The 17,837-nt window shown below is 37.0% G+C and overlaps 1 protein-coding gene across 12 annotated transcripts in view; it reads left to right on the top strand.

Moving 5' to 3' along the window:
• The window catches only part of CSNK1G3 (casein kinase 1 gamma 3), a 106,341-nt gene that overhangs the window by 893 nt on the left and 87,611 nt on the right, over positions 1 to 17,837 (top strand). Inside the window, exon 2 of one of the 12 annotated variants that reach the window (XM_017859729.1) lies at positions 1,664 to 1,827. The exons of the other annotated variants lie outside the window; for them this stretch is intronic. The gene's annotated coding sequence lies outside the window, so the exon portion shown is untranslated. The remainder of the gene's footprint in view (positions 1 to 1,663; positions 1,828 to 17,837) is intronic. 12 annotated transcript variants of the gene reach the window in all.

Below are 17,837 nucleotides of genomic sequence, written 5' to 3'. Positions count from 1 at the left end.
CGGGGAGGGGTGGGCGAAGACCGGCGCGGGCGGCCAGGAGGCGTGGGCCGGAGGGGCCGCAGTCAGAGGCTGAGGGCGCGGAGGGCTAGGGGGCAGCGGGGGCCGCGGGTGGCGGGCCGGGCTGGATGCAAAAGTTGCCGGAGTGGTGCGGCGCGACTGGGGCGGCGAGGGAGGTGGGCCAGCTGGCCCGGCGGAGGCTTCCTTAGAAGAGATTGGGAGGTGGGGAGTGTCGCCCACGGTGCTCCTTGACTATGTCCGGACAATTACCTTTGGAGTAGGGGCTTTGGGCAGGAAGTAGGCATGCATCGGCTGGGAGGACGTGACGGGGGCCAGCGTTCAGTTCAGGGATAAACTTCCCGTTGGAGTGTTTAAGGGGTTGGGTGGGGGGACACAGGGATTTACCTGTTTGTTAGAGCTTTGACTCAACTCAAAACTTAACTAAGACATTGGTCAAAGGTTAACATAATTACTCTGATGATTACTCTCATGGTGTCGGTTTGTTTGTTTATCCCACATGCAGGGAAAGTGACACTGAGAGGCGTCGGATCTCTTGGTCCATAGCCTCCACATTTCTTTTCAGCAGGATGAGGAGGGAGATGTGTGTCTATTCGTGGGGTGGGGGTAGTTAGGCCTGTGTCATGGTCATTCCCTTTCTCCCACCTCATGTTTTAGGGAGGAAAAGTTCAGATGGGGGAGAGAGAGAGTGTGCCTGTGTGTGTGGGAGACAGCTACTGTTGATACACTGTGTGAATTACTTTTAACTCTTTTATGGTAATCACCCAGGCTGTTCAGTGGCCCCTTTTAAATCTTCTGCTAAAATATCTACTTTAAATTAGAGAATTATAAACCTACTTATTTTTAATGAATTAAGAAAGTAAGTCATTATTTTAACTTTTGTAATTCTTCCGATTCAAATGACATTTGCGCACAGAGATAAGAGATAGCAAACTATATCTAAGATGGGATATAAAATTAAAACTCTATGCTTTTAAAGATGTTTCTTTTAAAGATGTTTCTTCGAGGAATATTGGCTTTCCCCATACATTTAGAAGAAAAACATTACAGGAATTGTGAGAATAATGTGGAATTAGAAAGATGTGAAACTAGAAATCATTTTTCGTCAAAAAAATCAGATCTGGTGTGTGACATTCTTAATAGCTTTGTGTCTTTCTTTTCTTTTTTTTTTGGAGATGTACTTAGTGTATTTTGTAATTATTTACAAACTTTGCTCCAGTTGTATCTTAAGATAAAATTATCTTATTTTGTATAGCTAATCTTTATAGTTGCACAGAAGATAAAATATAAAAATTACATTTATGGACATTGGAAGAAAGATGTTATCAAATACATTGTATGGCTTTGAGATATATTCTTAGCAGAATGTACAGACACTTCTGCTTTATGTGAACTTGCATTTCTGAATGTGTATTAAGTAGAAGTAATTATTAGAATGGGGGACAGAAAGGTTAATTTTAATGTTATGAATGACATTTTTTGGGGAATCTTGAGAAACGATTATCTTTACTGATGATTTGTTGTAGTCATCCACCCCTTCTGCCATTCATCAGCTTAAACATTAGTGCATTACGTAATTATTGACATTTTCATCATTAGATTTTGCAAGCATTTACAATATATTAACAAAATCTTCTGTACGTGAAAGGCATTTATTACTTCCTTGAAAATAAAGAACTGGGATTAGTGGAATCAAGGAATTAATTCAACCAGGACCACCTTTACTGTGTGGCAAGGATGGAACAGTGGGTAGAATATGAAGATGAATGAGACTCAGTACTGCCTTCAAGGGAGAAGCAGACATACACAGAGGTAATTCACAGATTCCTGTGGGTTTTGTTGGAGGTGTATTGGATGCATGGGGTGTGTGTGAGACACTAATTTTTGACTGGGAAATTTTGAATGAATGTAGAGCTGGTAACACTCCATCTGGGCCTTAACATAGTTTAATAGGCAAAATGGGGGCGGAGGGAGTGATGGTGGGGGTAGTTTCCTCGGTGAAGGGAACAGCCTGAGCAAAGGCATGTGATTGTGTTATAGGGCTTGTTGAACTGGACATAAGGCTGTTTTGCCAGGAGGTCTTTGTGGGAGAAGCTATGAAAGTAGCTGGAGATCAGGCCATGGAAGTCCAACTTGTATTTAAAGATGAGTCAGTTGGAGGCATGAAGGTCCAAATGTACGGAACCTATGCTACAGTAGGTAGGCAAATAAGGATAGTAAGTTTAAGGAAACAAGTTATAACAAAATAGTCAATTGTCTATCATTGGCACTACTGAAGAAAAGCAGAAAAGTATATAATCCAAAACAATCTATACATAGTTTCATTATATTTATTTATTTGCATTTTAATATGAGTGTGTCTGGTAATCTAGTAATTGGTTATACATGAAATCAATCCAGACTGTAAAAATGTGACCCAGGAAGAGAAGCTCTCCAGTTACTTCTCTGTGTCTCCTCTGATCCATCCTGTAATCCACTCCATGCTGGGAGTAGACTTATTCTGGTATAGTTTATTGGTTCAGATGTTTTTCAGAATGGAACAAGTGGTTGTTTTGTTCCAAAGGGCTTCCCAAAAGGATGTATCAAACTAAATTGAAGGAATGCTGAAGTATTAAATAACAAAATATAGGTCATTGAATAGTTACATTATTGTTAATAGTGAGATTTACTGTGGATGAAGTGAAATGTAAAGAGTGTATGTTTTCACAGAAAGTGGTTTTAATGAAGTAATAATAAAGGAATCTGTACGTGAAGAAAATTGACAGTAACAGAGGGATGATAATATGAGACACTTTCACAGTTCCGGATAAATGTGTGTGAAGTTTTTAAGTCATCTTAAATATTAGATGACCCTAAAATAATGTAACCCCACACTTAGTCATTATCAAAGGAGTGCTTAGAAAAAAAATCAGTTTATAAGTGCGTGTAAAATCATGTTACAGGGAAAATTGAAGGTTTTTTCCTCCTAATTATTTCCCTCTTAGCTTCCTTAATTATTCCCTTCTTAGTATTCAAAAAGGACTTATAACTGAATTTGTGTTCCCTTCAACCTCCCAGTAACAACAACAATACCTCCTATAATTTATTAAGTGCATACTTTGATAGAGGCCATAAATGATACTATTAAGACAACTCTATGAGTTAGGTGGTGTAACCTCATTTTTGAGAGCAGGAAACAGTCTTCTGGAGTTTAAATAATGTGTGGAAGATATATCTTGGAAGTAGCAGAGTGAATATTTGAATCAGTTTTTTTTTTTTTCTGACTTTAAAGTCTTAATTCATCAATGATCTATTTTTTCTTATTTTCTGTCTTCATCCTTTTTCTGATCTTTTCTCAAGCAGTTGGCAATTAGTGGTATTAATTGATAGTATATGTCTGAGTGTTGATTCTTTATGATGTAATTTCTTCAGAAGTGGCAGTTTTGAGGTATCTGTCTTTAATTGTGGGATTCTGTAGGTGCAGACGGTATGGTTCTGGGAATTTAAGGTACCTCAGAGCATCACCTTTTGCTGATCTGCAGGACAGAACTATGCTTGGATTCTTAATGTATAGAAATCAAGTGTGCTTTATTAATGTGAAATGATTTTCAGGAGCATCTGAGCTGCTCAGGAAATATGGAAGGAGAGATGAATGTAGAAGTGTATAACTTTTAGCGACATAGTGGAGGCTGCTGTTAGACATTTTTTCTTTCTTTTTTTTAAGCTCTCTCTGAAAGCTGAGATTTAGCAACTATAAATGTTTGGGCTTCCCTTCTATTATGAAACCTAAGGAAAATATATATTGATTTGTTCTTAGACCATAGTGATTGGTTATACTCTCTCCTGCCACTTGATGCTTATCATCTTAGTTATAAGAAATCATTCTTAACAATTAATTGAAGTATTGGGGAGATAAGACATACTTTTTTGGTTGCTTTGTTTAGTAATGATATCTTACATAGTTATAATTTATTGAAAATTTATGAGTAAGTTATGTCCACGTGGCTAAATCATGTCCACATTTTTCATAACTTTTCAATGGAATGAGATAAGATCTGATGATATTCTTGTTCTTAAATGCAAAGTTTAATGTTTTTTTCTCTAGGGTAGTAATGTGAGGTTGAAGTTGTATTCAAATTTATTACGTTTATTTAGATCACTTTGTGTTACCTGGAAGTACTTTCTTTAGCTAATAGCTACATTTGGAAAAAAAGGGAAGAGAGTTACCGTTACTCCGCCGTTGTGTTCTTCATCAAAATGAAGGAAATTCATATAAAGTGCCAAGGACTATGTGATGCCTGCCACATAGTAGGCACTGTGTAAATCTTCTGTCCTTCATTTCAGAAGTTGCTGATAAGAATTTTAGAGGGTGGATTGGTGGGTAGACAAGCAAAGACTCTCGGGAACACCCCGTTACAGGAAAATCTCTCTTACCTGACCTCTGCTTAACCCACTCGCGAGATTAAGTGATAGTCTTCATTCTCTCTGTAGAATTTGCTGACTGATGCTCATGCTACATTGAGTGACAGTAGCCTATTCTTTAGTTTGATCTTGAACTTTTATTTCCCCCAGTTACTGTATACTTACCAAGAGACATGTGTGTTTATACCCAACACACTGTTACGGCACTTGATGTTGTAATCACATAGTTTAATGAATTATTATTGAGTGAACTCCGAAGATAAAAAGGTGTTTGTATGAGAACCAGTTGGCTGCTTTGAAATCAAGTGAGTAGCCAAAATCAATTATGGTTGAAATAGATGAGGGTGAAATAATTTTAAATGATCAGGGAAAAAAAACCTAATAATCTAAAAAAATCTGCAATAATATTAGTTTTCACATGTTTGTAAAATGTCTTTCTGTGTTTAAGAAACAGAAACTGGAAATCACAGGTGTTGTTTTATGGGGAGTGGTTTTGCAAGAAAATGAAATAGAACTTTCATCAATAGACCCACACTTGAAGAAAAGGCCATACCTCTGTATTATAAGATTGTCTTGTGAATGGACATTTTGTTTTAGTTGTAATAAAATATATAGAGTTTGTAGATGTTGAGAAATGATTTCCTTTTAGGCTAACTTCAGAACCGTTGATTAATTGTAATATATTAAAGAAGTCTGCTTCTAAAACATCATCTTTCCTAGTTTATGCTACTGCTTAGAGATTTATTTAATAGCATCCTCTTTAAGGAAAAAAAAAGAAGAAGATTCTGGTATTCCCAGAGGTTCATTCCTTAGAATGAATTGTTTAATTGTCTAGTCAGGTGATCAATCTATGGTTCTCACATATTTCCCAATATGGTCCCTAATCTGATTTCATAAGCTACCTTTCAACTTTTATGTACTGTCAGGGTTGGAGGGGTAAGCCTTCTTATAGTTCCAACATCTCCTCCATCCAAGTAGGAATGCTGAGGTAGAGGAGATTGTTCTTTGGAAGAGGAAATGTGGCACCCTTGATATATACGGGAGCACTTGAGCCTCCTATCTCGCCTAGCTCAGTCCAAATGGAAAGGAGAACTTTCAGTTGAAGGAGCAGGAAGTTCAGGTTGGAGAAGGAGCGATATATGTGGTATGCTATGTATTTTGGTGTAACCACATTGCTTGCTGAATTACAGTAGATGCTGAAATGGCACATTGAAGTATGAAGGTAGGGTGGGTGGCTCCAAGCTAATACTTGAGGGCTCTGGCCTGCCTCTCTGTGATTTTCTTGGCTCTGTGTCTTCTGTATGTTGGAGTCATCCTAAGGCCAGCAGCAAGATCACATCTAGACATGCATTGGCCCGAGGAAGGAATGGATCTCTCTCTCTCTCTTTCTGTCTCTGTCTCTGGAAAAGCAAATAAATCTTTTGCATAAGCCTACCAACATACTTTTCTCTTCATATCTTATTGACCAGAATTAGATCACATGTACATCCTAACTAGTTATCTCAAGGAAAGTAAGGTTATCATGGTTGGTTTCTACTAATCAGGAGATACCTTCTGCAATTGGTGTTGGGATTACATTTTTCTGTGTTAGATGGAAGAGGGAGGATATTTTTAAAAAATTATGGGAAGGAAGAATTTGGGGGATATGGATGTTAGAGAGATGATCAATAGTGACCGCTGTATCTACCTGTTTTGAAGCGATTCTTGTGCTTCAGTGTCCCAAGTAGCTGGGATTACAGGCACATGCCACCGCACCCAGCTAATTTTTGTATTTTTAGTATAGATGGGGTTTCTCCATGCTGGCCAGTCTGGTCTCCAACTCCTGGCCTCAAATGATCTGCCTGCCTTGGCCTCCCAATGTGCTGGGATTATAGGCGTGAGTCACCGTGGCTGGCCAGTTACTTTTTTTTGTTGTTGTTGAGATGGAGTTTTACTCTTGTCTCCCAGGCTGGAATGCAATGGTGTGATCTCGGCTCATTGCAACCTCTGCCTCTTGGATTCAAGTGATTCTCCTGCCTTAGCCTCCTGAGTAGCTGAGATTACAGGCACTCGCCACCTTTCCTGGCTAATTGTTGTATTTTTGGTAGAAATGGGGTTTCGCCATGTTGGCCAGGCTGGTCTTGAACTCCTGACCTCAGGTGATCCTCCTGCTTCCGTCTCCCAAAGTGCTGGATTACAGGCGTGACCCACTGCCCCTGTCTGGGTCTGAATATTTTAGGAGCTAAAAACCCTACTTTATTTTTTCATTGGCTAACTTTGAGTCAATAAAATAGGTGGTTAAGTTGAAAGATTATAATTTTTTTCCATGAAACTCATGAAGCTATTTAATTTTAAATTAAAAATGTGTTCCTATAAACTCATTTAAAATTTTCTTCTGCATTGTTGCTTTCCTTCCTCACCATAAAGTTGCCCATACCTTTGATTTCATTGATTACTTTGCTTGTCATGTCTGGGGAGAACAAGTGAATTGAGGAAATGGGAGTTTCTTGGTCAGAAGGATTTATTTTGAATCCTGGAATACCAGTGAGATTGGAGGAAAGGATGGTTTTTACATATTTCGAGAGCAGCAAAGTTGGTGAGGGAATGGGGAGAAAGGGAAGAACCGTAGAATTTTAGAATTAAAGTGAATCATAGGAAGATTGAAATGCTCAAGTCACACTCCTGATTAGTAGAATTCTTATATCCTGATTACTAGTGTAATACTCTTTCTAAGTAAGAATTAGGAGGCCATAATAATCTTGCCTGCTTTGCAGTTTTGCTCAGGACTATGGGCTACCACTGTAAATCAGTCAGCTGATTGATTGTACCTTTAGTACACATGCCTGTGTTCTTAGGCTTTGGAAAAATTTAGCCAGAACTTTTCTTTCTTTTTTTCCAGTAAAATAAGTAAACAGACAAAATTTTTCAGCTTGCCTCAAGCAGTCAACAACAATGACAACATCGCACAGAAAGATAGACACACACACACACACACACACCGACACACACACAATAATCTTAAACCTAGCCTGCTTAAATGAAAATACAAAAGCAGACTGTTTGGGACAATTTATTATTTTATTTTCAAGAAAATGATCTTAAACATTTCTTTACTGTCAATATATGTAAATGAAAGGAATATATATGTGCATATATGCTATACATATATACATAGGTACGTATATGTATGGGTTGTAAGTATGTGGAGTATGAAAACCCATCCATCTTCTGGAATAATATTTGTGTTAATAACAGTTGCTTATAAAATTGTGAGATTTAGGATGATTTTTATTTTTATACTTCCTATACTTCTCTATGTTGTTTGGGTTTTCAGCTATCACTGTGCATTATTTCTACCAGCAGAAAAAACAGTAATTTTTTTTTTTTTTTTTTGAGGAGAGTAGAATCTTGGGGTGGGATGTGTTTACTACCAGTTTAGATTTTAATATGTAACTTTGCTTTCCTTGTATATTACCATGAATAAAGTGTGCCTCAAGTGTATTGATGCTTTGCAGTTTTCTTTATGTTTAAAATTAGATTTATTAAAATTACTTATCTTAAAGTTTTAAGTTGAAATTGGCCATATAATATCTTTTGGTACAAATATATGTTATAAAATTAGTGGACTTCTGAATATTTTGAGAATTATTGTGTTATCTAGTTTTTTATTTGTTTGGTTTGACTTCAGGTGTATACTAGGCGTGTGTATTAGACTGTGATTTATTAGAGTTAAAATTATATTCAGAATTTCCTTTAGTAAAAAGGGAAGTGAAAATTTTTTTTTTCTTTACAGCCAGTCTGTGTCATGTTTATTTTCTATTTCTGTAAAATACTTATTTTATATTCTAGCAATGAATACTTTCAAGTGGCAGGCAAATATATTAGGTAATCAGGACAGAAGAGAGAAAATTTCTGGTATTCTGTAAGTCTTAGTGTGTGCAAATTTATGACTATAGGACCTTTTAATAAGATTCTAATTTGGAGTACAAATTCTAATTTGGAGTACAACAATAGTCTAGTATTGTTTTGGAGATGAAACTAGTGGGCGTCAGTTGTAGATGACATTGAAAAAAAGTGTTTATAGATGCATATTTTTTACAAAACATTATTTTCTTTTCTACATTTATTTTAGGGAATCTGACAACAGTCCGACTCTCCCTACTTCAAAAATGTAAATCTTTAAGTCTTAAAGATGTGAAATCTTGTGATGCCAGTTTTATTTTAAAAAAGGATCTTTACTGAGTACTTTTCTGTCACATGAGTATCAGGATATGTTGTAGCTGATGTGTCTTTATATAATTGAGATTCTGCAAATGTTTGTAGTTAATAAAGTATTGAAATATAATCAACTCCTTAAGATAATTGTTTTGCATATTTTCTGATATCTGTTGAAAGTTGATAAGTAGAATAATGCATATTGTGTATTTGCTTATTATTGTATGCTTTGCTGTTTACCTTAATACCCTACTAATGAAGGTGGTTTTTTGAAGACTGAAAAGAAATCCTGAGCATTTGGGAATGAGAATATCCAATAAGCTAAAATTAATTTTACTATACACACTTGTTTACAAATTTCCATTTGAAAATTAGTAATTTTTCTTCTGTGACAGAGTAAATGAAAGAAGTAAAATGGAGAATTTTAAAGAGAGTTCCTGCAGTCCTTGCTATGGGGCTGGGAATGCTAACATTTAACTAAATAGACGAGAGGAGGGAAGGGTTTGTGGAGAAAGTTTTTATTGGTGGTTCTTGGCCCAACTTCATATTACAGTTTTCTTGGCAGCTTAAAAAAAAAGACAGATGTTGGGATCCTACCCATGCTAATTTATATTCCATAAATAATCAGTAGGGCCCGGAAAGGGCTAGGGCATTGATATATTTTAGGATTTCTACAGACGATTCCAGTGTGCTGCAGGGTTGAAAATAACTAATTTCTCCTTTGTTTTACACTCTCCTCTTAGCCCTTTAAAAAAATGACTTCCTTTTATTTTCCAACTGTCTTTTTAAAATTTGGAGTGGAGGTATGAAGATGACACAGAAGAAAATGCAAAGAAAATATTAGCAAGAGAATCAAGTTAAAGTAGTGGTTTCTGTTCATAGCTTCATACAGTTAGTTGTTCCTCAGTAATTGGTTCCAGGACCCCTCACGGCTACCAAAATCCAAGGATGAGCTGGGTGCTGTGGCTCACCCCAGCACTTTGGGAGGCAGAGGCAGGCGGATCACGAGGTCAGGATATTGAGACCATCTGGCTAACATGGTGAAACCCTTTCTCTACTAAAAGTACAGAAAATTAGCCGGGTGTGGTGGCACACGCCTGTAGTCCAGCTACTTGGGAGGCTGAGGCAGGAGAATCGCTTGAACCTGGGAGGTAGAGGTTGCAGTGAGCTGAAATCGCACCATTGTACTCCAGCCTAGGTGACAGAGCAAGACTCTGTCTCAAAAACAAAACAAAACAAAACAAAAAATTTCCAAGGATGTAGTCAAGTACCTATATTAAATGGCACAGTATTTGCCTGTAACCTTTGACACCTTCCCCTATACTTTAGGTTATTCCTAGATTACTTGTGATACCTAATACAATGTAAATGCTATGTAAATAGTTGTTATGAAGTATTGTTTAGGGAATAATGGTTAAAAAAAAAAAGTCTGTACTTTCAGTTTAGTACAGATGCTTTTTTCCCCTGAATATCTCAATCTGAGGTTGGTTGAATCCAAGGATGCATAGATTACAAGGGTCAATTGTACTTAGCATCCTTAGTGAGGCCTCTATATTCATTGCTCATTAGCAGTCTTTGATAAGTATAATGCCAAAGTTAAATAATTTCTAAAGCTTGGAAAGTTTGTTACGGGGAAATTTATCAAAAATAAATTAAGGCATCAGTTAAGTTGTTTCTGGAAATCTTAGGAGACCTAAGTGATATCTTTAAAGTTATTACAAATTATAAGAGTGTTACTAATAAAGTTATTCATTTTAGGTTATATTTACCATATTTACAATGTCATTGAGTTGTATTTTTTATGGAACATCAGGATAAAAGGGACTTCAAAGATTATTTAGTATAACTGCACTTCTACTGCTTTATTCTTTTTTATACCACTGTTGATGAGGAACGGTCTCTGTTTTTTCCCGCTCAGTGAAAATATTTTACCTTAGTTATAGTATATTGTGTTTATTGCATATGGATTATATTGTTTATATTGCATATAGTTTGGAAATATATACACGTAAATACACTACGATAATAGGGTTTTATTGGGTTATTGCATCTCGATATCTAGGACAAAATTAGGGTCCTTTTAGTGACTCACTTGATGTTGCTTCCTGGGTTGGAACGCCCTCAGCAGTTACAGTGTTTTTTCTGTGACAAAATGAGAGCAAGCCATTTTAGTATGAGTTCAATATATTCAATTCAATGAACATTTTTTGTGTGGTGGCAAAATTGGATTTGGCAGTTCTATAAATTGCAAGGGTTAGATTTCTAAAAACTGCCCTGATAGGAGAATGTGGTACAGAAATTTAGCACTGGGTAGGGTTTAGAGGACATGTTGTGTGAACCAGCAGGAGACTTTTGGAATTATTCTGGATTCACCAAAATACCACAATAAAATTGGTACATGATAAAGAGTAATGAGTATCGTTCTATAGGACCGTAATTCCTTTTCAACAGTTCTAACATCCACAGCACTCTGAAAACCAAAACTTTCCGTGTGTTTGGCACAAATTGATTTTTTCACAAAATCTGTTCCGACTGTTCTCTTTATTTCATATATTTAAAGGTTTCATTGTGGAAATAGCAAATGTTTGATTATAGTGTGCTGTCCCAGGCTTTTCTGTACTATCCCAGCCTTCTCTAGAGGTGTTGTTAAATATATGGTGTATACCCACTGTATCACCTGTCAAAAATCTCCAGACATTCTGAATTCTAAGACATGTTTGACTGCCAGAATGTTGGAAAACGAGCTATGGACCTGCATCAGCCCCTTAATAGAAACTACTCCATATCTTACTTCTCTGAGGTGGAGTTTCAGTAAGATGCTAGTAAATTTCTTCTGCCTTTTTTCTTGTAAATATATAAATGCAAAATGGCATTTTGTTTGAATCTGTGTTAGTTTCTTTAACAGTTGTTGAAAGCTCTCCTGGGTTTTTGACACTAAGTTATTAACTCTGGTCACTGTAGTCCCAGAAGCGTTGTGTAATTAGGATGCTTGAGATGGAAAATGTTTTCGGTAACTTTGGCATAACTGAGTATTCATCAAACACTCTTTTTAGTCCTTGGGGTTACATAATTTTACCTTTGCACATGATAACTTCATGCCAAAGCGCCTACAGGCAGCCCTCTCTTTTACATATCTTGGCTTCCTTTTTTAATAATAGAAAGAAGCAGGGGTGTGGTTGCAATGCCTCTGTTTTAGTTTCCTTAAACTTCCTTAATTTGTTTTTAAGACTTCATTTCAAATATATTTATATCTGCTTTGGCTTATTCTTATTTTTTGCCTCCAGTTCCTATTCCCATACTTTCTGGTTCTTCTCAGTTCTTTTCCTCTTCCTCTTCCTCCCCCACTGTACGATAATATTCCTCAAGGAGAAAAACTTGTAGTTATGGTATTCTGTATCAGAAAATTTTCTGCCTGCCAGAAAGGTGACAAATAAATCTACATATTTTAGTATTATAGTTCCCTAAAGAGGACTTTTGTTTTAAGGGAATGGTTATTGTACCTCTTATGCAGAGGTAGTGTTCTGTGTATGTGGTCTCTTTGCTTTCTTTCCATCCTTAAACACTGAAGGATAATGGGAGGGGGAGCACTAGTGTTGTATGCATTTTAAGCTATGTTTTCAAGTTCAACAAGATGACAGGCACTCTCTAGATCCTAATAGGAGCATGTGAAACTTACAGGTAGCCATTCTTCTCCACCTCAAGAATAAGGTTTAAAATTTACACAGTTAGGTTATATGCACTGGCTTTGTGCTCGGAAAGCACTCGAATTCTATTGTCGTTCGTGTCATATTTTCTTTTGTTGCTTGCTTAAACTATGTGATGTCAGGCGGGTTGTCTTGTTTGCCATTTGTATTTCCTGTCTTTAGCACATAATAGGTCTTTAATGATCACTTATTTGTTGAATAGATTGTTTCTTTCTTTTCTTTTTTTTTTGTTTTTGAGGCGGAGTCTCGCTCTGTCGCCCAGGCTGGAGTGCAGGGCCGGATCTCAGCTCACTGCAAGCTCCGCCTCCCGGGTTTTAACGCCAATTCTTCCTGCCCTCAGCCTCCCGAGTAGGGCTGGGATAACAAGGCGGCCGCCACCTCGGCCCGGCTAGTTTTTTTTGCATTTTTAGTAGAGACGGGGTTTCAACCGTGTTAGCCAGGATTGCGTCTCGAATCTCGCGTGACCCGTGATCGCCGTTTCTCTGTCCTCCCAAAAAGTGCGGGATTAACAGGGCTTGAAGCCCAGCCGCGCCCGGCCTTTTTTTTTTTTTTTTTTTTTTTTTTTTTAAAATCAGGCGAGAATGTTAAAACATGCGGAGAAAACCTTGGATTACAAAACGCCTTGCCAGGTTACCCAAGCTTATCCTTACACCAGTTGTTTGCATTTTTTTTTTGTTTTTTTTTTTTGAGTGGAGTCTTCACTCTGTTTCTCCCAGAGTTGGAGTGCCAAGTGGTGCGATCTCGGCTCACTATGGCCTCGTCTCTGGGTTGAAGCCAACTTGCTCCGCCTCAGCCTCCCAAGTACATTCTTTGGGATTATAGGCGTCTGTTCCAACCATGGCCCAAGGCTTAAGTTTTGTATTTTTCTGACCATATTGGACCAGGTTTGGTTCTCAAAACCCTCTGACCTCAAGCGAATCTGCCCACCTCAGCCTTCCTTAAGTGTTTGGGATTACAGGCGTGAGGCACCCACGCCTGGCCAGGTTTGCATTGTACAGTTGTATGAGACAATCTTCAAACACATAAAAGTGTTTCCAATTAAAATAAATATAAAACACAAGGGCATCTGGGGCTTAGCTGCTCAGGCTTTAAAAATTTTGGAAATTTACTGCCCCGTGGTGGCTCACGCCTGTAATTTCCCAGCACTTTTTGGAGGCTGATTGCAGGTGGATCACGAGGTTCAGGAGATTTTGGAAAAAAGGGGACCTCCTGGCCTACCATTGGTGAAACCCAGTCTGCTACTATAATACCACAAAAAAAAAAATTAGGGTTCGGTGGCGGGCACCTGTGCTCCAGTACTCGGCTTAGCGGCTTGAGGCAGGAGAATGGTGTGAACCCGGGAGTCGGGAGCTTGCAAGTGATTCCAGGTCGTGCACAACTGCACTCCACGCCTGGGCACGAGCAAGGACGCTGTCTCAAGAAAAAAGAAAAAAAAAAAAAAATGGTGAAGACAATACTTACCAGAAATATTAAAACTTTATTTTTAAGAAGGATTAGGCGTCTCATTCCGTTGCCAAGGGCTGGAGTTGCCAGTAGTATAATCATTGGCTCACTGCAGGCCTCAGAACTTTCCTGGGCTCAGGTGATTACTTCCCACCTCAGCCCGCCCAAAGTTGCCAGGACTACAAGCCATACGCCACCATGCCCTGACAATTGATTTTTATTTTTATGTTATCTTTTTGTAGACACAGCGGTCTTGGTCTATATTGCCAGGCTGTCTTGAACTGGGCCTCAAGTTGCATGGTCCCCACTCTGGCCTCCCAAGCGCTGTTGATGACAGGCATGAGTCCATCCGCCTAGAAATACAGTTTTTTTTTTTTTATTAATGGCAGAAGTCTAAAATTAAATGTATCATGGGGCCAGAACGTTTGGTAGAGGAAACTATTCTTTCTTCTTCTTTTTTTTTTTTTTTAGCATTTCAGATTACTTATGATTTTAAGATATTTTATATTAGTTTTCTCTCTAAAATTCACTCTGCCAATAATCAAAACACAGAACAGTTCTATCACCCCTTAAAATTCCCCTTGTAGTCAACTTCTCCCACTCCTAGCAGCCACTGATTTGTTTTCTCTTTCTATAATTTTGCTTTTTCTAGAATATCATATAAATTGAATCATGTGTTATATAACCTTTTGATTCTGGCTTCTTTCACTTTGCAGAATGCATTTGAGAATCATCTATATTGTAGCGAGTGTCAGTGGTTTCTTTTTACTGCTGAGCAATATTCTGTTATATGGATGTACCTCACCACGTTTATCTATTTGCCCATTAAGAAATGTTTCATTCATGTACAGGGTTTGTGTGTGTGTGTGTGTCTATGAGCATAATTTTTTTTTTCCTTGAGTAAGATGCTGAAGTTAGGATTGTTGGGTCATATGGCAAGTGTGTGTTTAACTTTATAAGAAACTGCCAAACTATTTTTCAAAGTGGCAGTACCCTTTTTATTCCCACTGGCGATATAGAAGAGTTCTAGTAGTAAGCAGTTCTAAAATTTAAGTTGGCTGTATTGAATCACTTTGGTTTGTTAGCTTGATTGCACACCAGCAATACTGGTATAGTAATATCCTGAATGTGATATTTTTATTGCTGTAGATCTGTCATTTAGAAATACTGATTTACGGGAGCCTCATTTTTGAATGAATGCAATCTTCATTGTGTTCTAAACTATTGTTTCTTGTTCAAGTAATGTAGTCCTGATCTCTATAAGAAAAACTAGGCTTTTAAAACCTTGTGTTGACATTGGGATTTAAGGTACCTTTGGGTCAATTCTCTGTCTCTCTCTTAAGGCTTTCATAGTTTGGGGGAAGAAGTCTCTTGATTTAGCTGGGCAGAAGGAAACCCTATCTCCAGAGAAGTAGTAGTACTTTCAGCTTGTTTCTATCATCTGTTGGACGTTTCATTCTAGAATTTTGAAGTTGTTAACTTATTTATAATTTACAATCAGTTATATTAAATCTGTTCTGTGAGGAGAGTTGACACATACTTACCCAAACATCATTACCCTTAAATGAGCCTTTTAAATTTGTGGCCTTTGCATATACTAGGCTGTGTATTAGTAGTTATATATTTTTATACTTTAGAAAATTATCACTGTAGTTGAGAATAATAATATAACTTTGTTATGAGAACCACGTGTGATACAACCACTGACTTTTCTGGATGTACTTTCTCATTTAGTTAGCATTATAGGGAATGATCTGGTAGATAAATAGCATAGCCTTTTACCAAAATACATTTTATTTTATTTTATTTTTTTCTTTTAATGACAAACTTTATAAAGTAGTACTGTTTTCTCCGTCTTTTCTGAACATATTCGAATCTTGTTAGTTTAGGGCTCTCATTCTGAACCTCAGCTATAAAGTGCTGTTTTGAAGAGATGTCTATAAACCTATTGATGAAGATAAAGTTGTTTGTCTTCCTTGTACTCAGTCATAATTTTACTAGTTACTTCAGTTTTCTGTTTTAATTTGTATTCTATTATAAACTTATTAGAGTTATTTAAAAATGAAAGTATCTGACTCAAGTGGAATTTAGAGGCTCTTATTGTTTAATGAAGAGAATATACATTTGTGACCTCCTTTAGTGAATTTCTTTTTCTTCTGGCTCATAGCTTTGTTTTGAAGAGTTGAAATCCGCATGTAAATGACCTTTGATTTGTGGAGTGTTATTTCACCTGTAATATCTCTTAGAGCTATAAATTGCCTGTCTGCCCATGACTTTCTCTTTACTCCTTTATTTGAAAAAGTGATGATCGTATAAATTAACATTCTTAAATTTCTAAGAGGTTGTTCAGTCATTTATTCATTTATTCACTTATTTATTTAAGAAACTTTTAATCAGTGTTGACTGGTATGTGTTATAATAGATATTAGGGAGACAGAATTGAATAAAATGACTCTTTTCCTTAAGGACATCAGATTAACAAATGGAGTATCTTAATGTTAAAGAGTGAAAACGTCCCATATCTTTCCTCTAAATTGGTAGTGAGATGCAGAGGTTTGATCAGATTCGGTTTCTATTGTTTTTTCTTCCATTGGGAAGATCAAAGGTTGTCTTTCTTTTTGGAACGTTAGCAGTCATTGATGATTCTTGCCTAGTCCATTAATTTACTAAGAGTTGTGTAATGGTTATAAAATAATTTAGTTGTCATTTCTTATTCATTTATTAGCTAGAGTACTTTTAAAGAGAAAATCCCCCTCACCAATTAGAATTTATTCTCATTATTCAGATATTCCATATTTGTAAATTTACTTGCTTTAACCCTAAACTCAGTAGTCCCAGTCATTCACAGACATGTGCATACCCAGAGTGGCAAAAATTTTAAGTCACCCAATGTGCATGTTCCCAGTTGAGGTTGAATAAGGTGGTTCTCTGCTTTCTGACGAAAAGCTTGCTTTTGCAAGCTATTTATTACCTTTTCCTGGTGATTTCACTATTTAAAATGGCCCCCAAGCGTAGGGCTGATGTGCTGCTGCCTAGTGGTCCTAAGTGCAAGAGAGGTGTGATAAGCTTTATGGAAAAAATTCATGTGTTAAATAAGCTGAGTTCAGGCATGAGTATAATGCTGTTGGCTGTTAGTGCAATGTTAATGAATCAGAGATGTATATTAAATAAGGTGTCTTGAAAGAGAAACATACAAAAAACTAAACTATGTATCGATTGGTTGATGAAAGTCTTGTGACCAGAGGCTGGCAGACCATAACTGTATTTGTCTTGGAAGCAGTGGTTCACTATTTGAAGTGACTTTATAAAACATAACTGCTGATAAATCAGCTGTTTTGTGGTTTTCCTGAGATTGAAAAAAACATTCTTTTAAATCAGTATTAAAACTGTACTATAGAAAGTTGTGGGTAATGGAATTAGATAGATCATTAAGAGTCCTGATGGGATCTTTTTGAGGGCAAGTTCATCACTGTAGTTCTAGCACCTAGACCTGTACCTATGTCTAGTACATGGTAAATACTCGGTAAATATTTGTTGAATGAAAATAAGCATCCCAAAATTTCCTTTATGGCTTGCAGTTTAAATTTTATAGCATTGTTAGGATTAGGGTTTGCAGTGGAATTTCTGATTGTAGATAGTGAGACGACCTGCTCACAGAGGTTGGTGTGGTGAATATTTCGGTAATATAAATTTAGCATGACCTTGGCTTGATTTTTGATTCCTGTCATTCTTAAAGATGAAGGTGCTCTTTGCTTTTCTGGGCTTATGTATAATAAATACTTAGGAGACTGTGTATTTTCAAATTAGATATTTCTGCTGGGTGTGGTAGCTCATACTTGTATGAGCACATTGGGAGACGAAGGCAGGCAGATTGCATGAGCTCAGAAGTTTGAAACCAGCCTGGGCAACATGGCAAAACTCTGTCTCTACAAAAAATACAAAAATTAGCCTGGTGTAGTGGCATGCACCTGTAGTCCCAGCTATTTTGAGATGTGTTCGAGCCACTGCACTCCAGCCTGGGTGACAAAGTGAGACCCTGTCTCAAAAAAAGAATAAATATAATTAAAAATAATAATTATA

The sequence above is a fragment of the Rhinopithecus bieti genome, unplaced genomic scaffold (assembly GCF_001698545.2).
Source record: "Rhinopithecus bieti isolate Rb0 unplaced genomic scaffold, ASM169854v2 scaffold_48739, whole genome shotgun sequence".
NCBI classification, from domain to species: Eukaryota; Metazoa; Chordata; class Mammalia; order Primates; family Cercopithecidae; genus Rhinopithecus; species Rhinopithecus bieti.
This window is presented reverse-complemented; position numbering and strand designations above follow the sequence as displayed.